This window comes from Quercus lobata, chromosome 9 (genome assembly GCF_001633185.2).
Source record: "Quercus lobata isolate SW786 chromosome 9, ValleyOak3.0 Primary Assembly, whole genome shotgun sequence".
NCBI lineage: Eukaryota > Viridiplantae > Streptophyta > Magnoliopsida > Fagales > Fagaceae > Quercus > Quercus lobata.
Genome location: NC_044912.1, coordinates 10811852 through 10819959, shown reverse-complemented (window position 1 = coordinate 10819959; position 8108 = coordinate 10811852). Strand labels below are relative to the sequence as shown.

At 32.7% G+C, this 8108-nt stretch overlaps 2 long non-coding RNA genes across 4 annotated transcripts; both read left to right on the top strand.

Annotated features, from left to right (window-relative positions):
* Window positions 1-470: 470 nt before the first annotated feature.
* LOC115959481 lies at window positions 471-3465 on the top strand. 3 transcript variants are annotated; one of them, XR_004084886.1, is made up of 4 exons: window positions 471-651; window positions 1442-1586; window positions 2404-3057; window positions 3179-3465. It is a non-coding gene; the product is annotated as an uncharacterized LOC115959481 (long non-coding RNA). The 3 variants fall into 3 exon arrangements; XR_004084885.1 differs by having other exon boundaries at window positions 600-651; window positions 1249-1586; XR_004084884.1 differs by lacking the exon at window positions 471-651 and having other exon boundaries at window positions 1244-1586.
* A 4-nt stretch (window positions 3466-3469) lies between these two features.
* Window positions 3470-5447, top strand: LOC115959482. The gene is made up of 3 exons (XR_004084887.1): window positions 3470-3854; window positions 4574-4643; window positions 5278-5447. It is a non-coding gene; the product is annotated as an uncharacterized LOC115959482 (long non-coding RNA).
* The last annotated feature ends 2661 nt before the right edge of the window (window positions 5448-8108 follow it).

The window sequence follows — 8108 nt, the reverse complement described above, 5'->3', positions numbered from 1 at the left end:
TTTGCTACCTTCTTATAAAAAAAATTAAACTAAAAGAAGTAGATAACTTCTAAATTTTTCTTAAATTATTAAAGCAATAAGTTTTTTAAATTATTGGTCTTACGATATTAAGTTTCTTTCTTCTCTTTTTTAATTCGATACTTGATAGTTATTATGGGAGATGAAGACTTAAACTGTCAATAATCTATATATAAAATAATAGGTGAAGCAGAGAGAGTGTGAAATTGAATTCTAAATTAGAACTCTAATTTTGTGCCACGTGTCCAGATTGCAACTCCAATTTAGATTGCCACGTGTACACACCAATTTCAGTCAATTAACGCTGTGCTTTTTTTTTTTGGGTGAATAAAACATTCTGCTCTTCACACCCGCGTATTTTTAGGTTCACCTCCCCTTCTCAAAACCCAAAATCCTTACTCTCCTTCAATATACAGCTCCCCTCTTCTTCAATGAATGTTATGGAATTTCAAAAGAATATCTCGGTATCAATGATGCATGCTTCTTGGTATTTCTCTATCTTATATAGAAGAGGTTCTGCATTTTGTACTTTTCTTCACAGTTTTAATGGTCCTGGTGGTTCTGCATCTATTCCAATTGTACTTTTCTTCACAATTTTAATGTTCCTGAGCAGCAAAACGAATTCTTCCTAAGGTTCGATTACTCTTTTCTTTCATCTGCATCTGCTTTCCTTCCTTTTTGTGAATAATTTTTATTCTTTAATTATATAAGTTTTTTTGTTTTCGCATGTTTATCTTCTGTTTCATTAGTTTCTCATTTTGTCACACAAAAAACTTCCACCTTCATCATTGGCTCTCTCTCTCAAAGCCCAAAACCAAAGCCAGCAACGCACACACATATCATTCCAAGCAAACCCATTTAAAAGCAAAAAATTTCTCTATTTTTTTGTATTTTTGATTCCCTTCTTCTTATTCGTCCGTACACAACGCAAAAAACCCTTTTTCCCAATCGTGCTTTCACAATTTTCTTTTCGGGGGTTTTGGATTTTAGCTCAGCAGTGAATTTTACTTTGATCGATGGTTAGTGGGCATGTCATTAAACGCGCCAAGTACAAGACCTCACCCAAAGGCGTTGGAACTCCTGGTGTTCAATCTGAAATTGGAGTCCAATTTCACCTCCCCTTCTAGAAATCTGTGTTCTACATTTAAATGTTGTGCTCTTTTTTTTTTTTGTTTTGGCTAAATAAAACCTTTTGCTCTTCTTTATATATCACACACACCTGTTTTACAGGTTCACCTCCCTTTCTGCCAAAGCCAACAACGACAACAACACCGATCTCTTCACCTCCTTGATCTCAGACATCAAATCCTACTCTGGCAACGACCCTCTTCTCGCATGGCTCCAATATGCCTCTCTCTTTCTTTGTGGGTAGCTCTTTTAATGGTTTTAAAAAGTAAGATTGTTTGGCATTTTGTATATACAGAGGGATCAGAAAGATGAAGGATTCGCTGCCTTCGCAAGTACTGAACGAGAAGCTGCCACGGTTTTTGCAGAAGTGCGCGCAGACCTTCGATTCCGATCGCCGTTACAAAAACGACTTACGGTACCTCCGCGTTTGGTTACAGTTGGTATTTTACTAATCCATCGCTTTTTCTTTTTTTCTTTTTTTCGTTTTCTTCTTGATGATTTCGATTCTGGGTCGTTGGGTTTCTTAGAAGTTGTTTGGTTCCTGTGGAAATGAAGGGGAAAGATGTGAAAATCAAATTTGGATGCTCTTTAGATTTTTTTGGTTATCTAAATGTTGTGAATTTATTCATTTATTTTAGTGTGTAGATGGGTTTTTGTGTATGGTCTGAGAGCGCTTTTTTTTTTATACATTTTCTTATTGTTGATTTTGATGCTGGGATATTCGGCTTTTGTTCAATTTCATAGCCTTTGTTTGGTTCCTGAGTGAAAATGAAGGAAAAGTTATGAACATCAAATTTGGAGTTTTAGTAAACAGAAGGGTTGTTTTGGGCTAAGTTCACTAGCTTTTTTTTTTGTTATTATGATTCTCTTTTGATTTATGACATATCATCTTCATAGAAGAGAGGGAGTTGATAGGAGTTAATCGTGAATTGAAAAATGCCAATTTCATTGTCCGCATCATAATTCATAAGTAATTATTTATTTATTTATTTTGTGAGTAGATGGAGTTTGCGGATGATCCAAGAGTGATTTTCATTATCTTGTGGATGATTTTGATAATGGGTCATTCATTTTTTGTTCAATTTCATAACCCATTCCCTTTTTTTCAATGAATGCTATGAAATTTGAAAGGCATCTCTCAGGATCAATGATGAATGCTTTTCAGTTGTGACTATTCTTATTTAATATTTTCTGGTTATTTGGATTTTTTGATTTCAAGCATTTTGGATTTATATCTGTCAATTCCTTTCTCTACAGAGATGAGGTGGGTTCTTTCTAAAATCCTTGATAGCTCTTTCTCTCGCTGTCAATGGCAGACAAGAAATTAGGGTTCTTCACTATAAAAGAAGAGGATTATGGAGGCATAAAGAGAGGGGAGGCACGTACTACTACAGAAAGAAGGATCACCAAAGAGTAAGACCTTTCTTTTATTCTGCACTTTTATTTAGTTGCTTTTCTGAAATTTAATAATTTGTTAAGATAAAGAGAGGCTGGAACCACTACCGGTGAGTTTTTATCTTCAATTTAAGTTTGTTTATTAATTGTGATTAGGTTTTGATATTCACAACCAACCCAATATCAGATCGCTGGAACTGCTACAAGTAAAATCGTTTATGTTAATTTTGTGCGTTTAATAGGATTTAGGTTTTGCTATTTTGGTTGGTTGGTTTTGATTTAAGAAATTGGTTTAGATTTTGTATAGTCAAAACCTAATATAGATTCCTTTCAATATATAACCCTCTATATATTCCCATCAGTGGCCATAGAAGAGTGACCACTCTCTAACAAACTGATTTTATTTTGGTTTATTTGGAAATATCTCATGTCTCATTCTTTTAATGTGTTGTGGCTTATAAGAGAAGAGCCAGTTATGAGGAGAAGTTTGTTGATTCTATGTAGAAGAAAGCTAAGGTAACAATTCCTTGCTGATTGTTCTCTGCATAATCTGCCATCTAATTGGTTATCAATCATAGAGTTCAAATACTTTTCTAGGTTTTGTTTTATAGTTCTCAAGTTTCCTTTGTTGTGGCAGGAGGAAAAAGGTTGAATTTGCATCAAAGAGATTCTTGGTATTCTTTCGTGGACTTACAGATTGATTAATTTTGATAGCAACCAGATTCCAAGATCCTTCAAAGGCAATGATTTTTTAGGATATAATATTTGGTTCCGGAAAATTAGCCTGTTTTCTATTGAAACTAACAGAATTTGTATTGCTCTATTTATTTATTTGGTTGGTTGAGAAATTCTGTTGATGGGTTTTGTTGGTGAGAATTTCTACGCTGAATCTAAAATTTAATACTAAATATTAAATTTGATGTTCACTTCTTACTCTTTTTTTTCTTGTCCTAATTTCGCTGTCTCATTGACAGGCTTCAAGCGTAGGAATGGTGCACACAATCTTTCATTAATAACTATGCAAGTTTGTATTAATTTCATGTGATTTTTTTATTTTTTATTATTTTTATGATAGTTAGATATCTATTTGCTTATGAATGATATCAGATCTGACCCTCACTTAAACAAAACATAAGGTATAACATTCACAAAACTTAACGTAAGGTATCCTATGCTTTCTTGCTTTCTGAGAAAATTTCATTTCCATTCCATGTGTTTGTCACAGGTTTTTGTTTTGTGTGTCTTTGGGTTAATAAGGCAACAAAACTAAAGTTTTGAAGGCTGTCTGAGACTGTCAACAACATCACATAATGGTAGCTTAAATTCTTCTTTCATTGCTGATTTTTTTCATTTGCTTTGATTTGTAAATAAGGACTGTGTTTTTGGAGAAGTGAATAATGACTCTAAGTTCGTTACATTTCATACTGATTGAACTGTTGATTGCCTGAATGGAAGTATATAAGTAAGATTTCCCTAATTTAAATGCCACTTGTGATTTTTTTTTTTTTTTGTGATGCACTTGAAGCATAGAGTTTCTTTATTCAAAAATTGATAGTTGATACTAGCTTAATATTTCTTCTTATTATACTCTATGGGTTTTGTTTTCCCTTTACTACACAAACACAAACAAAATTCCAATATGTTATTTATTTATGTAGTTATCCCAGATTTTTTAAAATTTGGGTTGCCAAACATAGGTGTATATGATTTAGACTCAAACCTTAAATAACTACCATTTGTTGTGATAAGATTGTATAGAAATTATTCACCATAAATGTGTATTATCCATACTTCTAAGAGGATTGGCTCTGTTCCTTCTATGCCTACTTAGATAAAGTGGATGTGGTTTTGTAAGGTGCCACTAGGTGCCATCATCAGAGGTTCATTTGAGACCAATTGTGAGAATTTGTGGTATAACAAAATTTGAAAATAATTATATTGAAAGTTAACACAAATCTATCTTTTAGATTTATTGGTTGAAGAGCAATTTCTTCAAAATTGGTTGGCACTGATAAGCAAGAGTTCAATGCAGATGTTGGTCATTTTGGAGTAGGAATTTGTCATGATATATGCTTCTCTAAAGTTGCTACATTCCTGTCAAGGTAAGCAAAATACTAAAATTTTGAACTGTTGTAGAGATTATAAACAAAAGAGACATGCCAAATCTGCCTTCAATTAAAACGTCAGGTGTTTAGGAGTTATCTTGCAACTATACAAAGTATTTTCAACCTTTCATTAGGTTATCCCACTTGGAAGACCATTTTTTAGTTATTATTACATGTGTTTTGTGAAATTTCATTAGACATGTGATATGTAATATTTAGTCTCGATTCCCACTTTATCTCATCCTATTATAGATTTGCATCTCCTCTATAGGACTCAAATATCACATTGGATTCTTGCTTATCACTAGTGTAGACTATGTTGGTAAGGTATTGCTTGCGTTGCTGAGCTAAGTTCATTTTTTGGAGTTCATGTAATTGTATTTTTTTTAAAAACTTCGTCAGTCACAATTCTGCATTGTGTGCTATCCGAACATTTGAGTTAAATAGTCAATATTATCTTGGTTTGAGAAAAACCAAGACCTAATCAGGGTGGCCAAGAGCTTCCTTAGTCTCTGTATTATTAGGTGCACCAAGAGCTTTCATGTCCTTTTATTTCTATTTTTGTAGGGATCACTATTTTCATTCTTTAGATTGTATTATGAACTTTCATTATTGTTTTAATCATTTTCAGGTGTGGATTTTGAGATTAAGTTGCTCACAATTGGTGGGAGAAGATTGAAGCTTACAATTTGGGACATAGGCAACTGCTGGAATTATTTTGAATTATAGTTTCATTTTAATCTTTGATTAATGATGCTTTTGGAAGTGATAGTTTATGCTAACATGTAATCTTTCTCTTCTTTCAAGTTTTTTTTGATAATCTTCTCTTCTTTCAAGTTAGTCATTGCTTTTGGTGCATAAATAGATTGTAGAGCTATTAACAATAGCTGAAAGATATGTATATTTGATTTTTAGTTGGGTGAACTTTTGGATTTTAATATAAACATTTAACCTTCGGATGTTGAAAAAACAAGAAGGTAAAATGTTCTGTAAATTTTAATTTTGTGAAACTGATCAATGGCAATTTGAAGTGTTAAAAGAGACAAACAATATTGACTTCGGCTTGAAACGTACTCAAAATAAACTCAAGGACAGCATATTAGACATGTCTATAGGGGAAAAGTGCTATCTGATGACATCTCCACTAAAAACTGTGAATTGCAACACACTTCTGATTCCAATATGCTATTCATGTCCAATTTTATTAAAAACTTTTGAAGAAAGTTCCATTAATGTCCCTTTATATATTTTAAATAATAAAATGCAATATTCTCTTTTTTCTTCACTGTAGCATCACTTAAATAATAAAATGCAATATTCTCTTTTTTTATTCATTGTTTTATCTAATGCTATCCTATGTATGATAAACCAAAAAAAAAAAAAAAAAAGACCAATAGCATTACTTAGATAATAATATGCAATATATATTTGTTAGATAATAATATGCAATATATATTTGTTATTGTTTTATTTAATTCTATCATCCGTGTGATAATCCCAAAAAAACAAAAACAAAACAAAATTGGCCAATAGCATCATTACAATTAACCAGTCCCGTGCGGTAGCACGGGGTTACATACTAGTACCAATTAAACTACAAAACTCTTGGATAATATGTTTCAAACCAATAATAGAAACAAAAAGAATGAGAAGGTCCAACATGATAAATTTCATGGTGCAATACACCACTTTGGGACTATAATTTCTGGGATAAACTTAAATAAGAATGATTGATATATTCTCTTCTTTGATTGGGCTAATGCATTGTGCACATTTAATTGGATAGGTTTTGTGACATGTTCAGTTCCACTAACTAGCTAGAGAGCCAAATCAAATTTGTCACATTGCCTTTCCAATAAATTAATTACAGCCTAATACGCCCGAGCTTACTCACACATTAATTTTCCAAACAAAAGAAAAAGACCCTAATTCAAATGTTGCTTTCCATAGTGTGTGTATATATATATATGCGCATGCGCTTCACCAACCTCTGGATGATGAGTCTTTTTTTTCTTTTCTTTTTTGGCATATATATCTTACATAGACCTTAGCCACAATTATTAGGATCATATGCACCAATAACTATCCACTTGAAAAGTAGTATCGAGTTATTCATTGCACTGGACTATTGAAAATTTTACCGTACCAATGGAGCATCTTTGAGCCAGTGAACAATTTGATATTTCTTGTGCACCTTGTCTAGAATAAAGGATAGCTTGTAGTTTACAATTTTTCTCAAGTTTCTGGGACGCTAAAAAAGTGAACCCTTTTTTTGAGAGAATTTCAACCTATGGTGTGCGAAAAAAGAAATCAACCTATATATATTTTTTGTGTTTTTTTTTTTAGTAGTATCTCAATATTCTATGTTAGGACAAATTTATACTCCTGCCAAGTTACAAATTTTAAGTCAAGTTAATCAACCAATTAGTTATAAAATACTTGGTCAAAACGTACACACACCATATTGCAATAACCAATAGTAGAAGAAAAAGAGACAAACGATATGGTGATCACTACAAAAAATGGGGTCTATAGCCGCGTTTCAAAAACACGACTATAGACCCAAAAAAGGCAACTATAGGATATAGCTGCATTTACAAACTAGACCTATACTACGCAACAATAGCCCCTTTCGGGTCTATAGCCTCCTTTTTATAACCGTAGCTAAAGGTCAGACCTATAGCTGTGTTTTTTAACCGCAGCTATAAGCTGAGACCTATAGCTGTGTTTTTGAAAAACGCGGCTACAAACCAGCTTTGAGCTATGTTTATAACCGTGGTTATAGGCTTCGGACCTATAGCCACGTTTTAAAAACGCGGCTATAGTTTCTTCCAATTTATCTGAAAGCGGGGTCTATAGCCACTTTTTTTACAAACGCAGCATTTTTGAAAAACACGGCTATAGACCTACTTTCAACTGCGTTTAAATCCGCGGTTATAGGCCAAACCTTTAGCTACATTTGTAAAAAAATGCGGCTATAGACCCTGCTTTTAGCTACATCAGAAAAAATTATAGAAACATGCGGCTATAGATTTTTTTTCGTTTTTTTTCCTGCTATCACAACTTAGGATTTTTTTACATCCCAACATCACAAGTTCCATAAACAAGTTCCCAACACGAAATTGCCAAAAGATATATACAAGATTTTGTACATCATAAAAAATATATAAGAAGGATTTTTTTTTTTATATTCTAAACTGCCCTCAAACAGCCACAACCAACAAGCAGCAACATCACTAACCTTGTGCTAACAAAAATATATATACAAACGTTTGTTCATGTCTATTCTCAAAAAACTTTACAATATGCTTAGAATGTCCACCAGGTTGTGAGGCCTCAGGAGTTTCCTCAGTTTCATTTGCTTCCATTTTGACATACTTCTTAGCATATTTCAGTGAACAAAAAAGCTTTCTTGTCCACTTCATGGAAAAACTAAACAAATTATTCTTTGTCAAGTAAAAG